Source organism: Orycteropus afer, unplaced genomic scaffold, assembly GCF_000298275.1.
Source record: "Orycteropus afer afer isolate SDZICR_OR568_19922 unplaced genomic scaffold, OryAfe1.0 scaffold00478, whole genome shotgun sequence".
Taxonomy (NCBI): domain Eukaryota; kingdom Metazoa; phylum Chordata; class Mammalia; order Tubulidentata; family Orycteropodidae; genus Orycteropus; species Orycteropus afer.
In genome coordinates this window covers 756,536-757,910 of record NW_006922065.1, presented here as the reverse complement: position 1 = coordinate 757,910, position 1,375 = coordinate 756,536, and the positions used below count along the sequence as shown (strand labels likewise).

The 1,375-nt window shown below is 40.2% G+C and overlaps 1 pseudogene; it reads left to right on the top strand.

The window, feature by feature from the left end:
* The first annotated feature begins 300 nt into the window (after positions 1-300).
* LOC103209133 lies at positions 301-992 on the top strand (annotated as a pseudogene).
* Positions 993-1,375: the final 383 nt, after the last annotated feature.

The following is a 1,375-nucleotide window of genomic DNA, read 5'->3' as shown; positions in this document are numbered from 1 at the left end:
TGTGATTGTAAAGTCAATTATTTACTGTTTCATTGCATTATCACAATGCCACTTCAATTTAGTATACTTAAGAATACTGGTTATTCTGGATCCATTTTGGAGAGACGGGGGAGCAGGGGACTCATCTGATCAAGGGGCCCTGAAACAAGGAACAGCAGAGTTTGAGAAACCAGCAGCTCGGGGTTCAGGGGCAGCGGCCTCATCGGCCAAAGTTCGCGGGGGGGGGGCTGCCAAGCGTGCGGGGTGGGGTTGGGGTACTGGTTTTTGGCTTCTCGACTGGCTCCTGTTTCGACAGCGAACATGTCTCAGCCTGTCAGAAATAGGAAGGTCGTTGATTATTCACAGCTTCAAGAATCTGATGATACTGATGAAGATTATGGAAGGGATTCAGGTCCTCCAGCTAAGAAAATCTGATCATCTCCCCGAGAAGCTAAAAATAAGAGACGATCTGGAAAAAATTCACAGGAAGATAGTGAGGACTCAGAAGAAAAAGACGTAAAGACCAAGAAGGATGACTCTAACTCAGCAGAGGATAGTGAAGATGAAAAGAAGATCATAAAAATGTATGCCAGCAATGGCAGGCAGCATCTAAAACAGCTTCTAAGCAGAGAAAGATGCCCATGGAAGATGTGGGCAGTTAAGAACAGGAGGAAGACAAGGCACCATTCCAAGAAAAAGATTCCCGCAGCGATGAAGATTTCCTAATGGAAGATGATGACGACAGTGACTATGGCAGTTCAAAAAAAGAAAAACAAAAAGATGGTTAAGAAGTTCAACCTGAGACAAAAGAAAAGAAAATGCCCAAACCCAGGCTAAAGGCAAGAGTGACACCAAGTCCAGTGAAAGGCAAAGGGAAAGTGGGTCGTCCCACAGCTTCAAAGGCATCAAATGAAAAGACTCTTTCCCCAAAAGAAGATGAGAGGAGAACTCAATTAGTTTTAACAAATCATAGAGTTTCAAGGTTAGAGCTGACAGTAAAAGAAAAGATTTAGTACACAAAATTTAAATCAAAGCTTTTCATAATTAAAACTCTTAATGTGGAGTCAATTATTCTTTATCTACGTTTTCAGGTAAGGTCAGTTAAGTTGGAGCTTTGCATAATTTTATCATTATCACCATCACTTCCTCCCACATTTAACACTTCTTTTATTTCTTTCATTCTTATTGTTTGAAAAATACAACATATCTGACAAAATTTTAAATAAAAGGTAGAGAATTTTCTCTGCTTAATTTTCACTCCTCTCTGTCCACATCTGAAATGTCAGAAGTATTCCATTTCTGCTGGAAAACAGTTTTGGTCTCAATTTCCATTACTACCCAGACTAGATTTTCTGATTTCATTTTGTGCTATACCTCAGGTATCTTTGACCTGTTG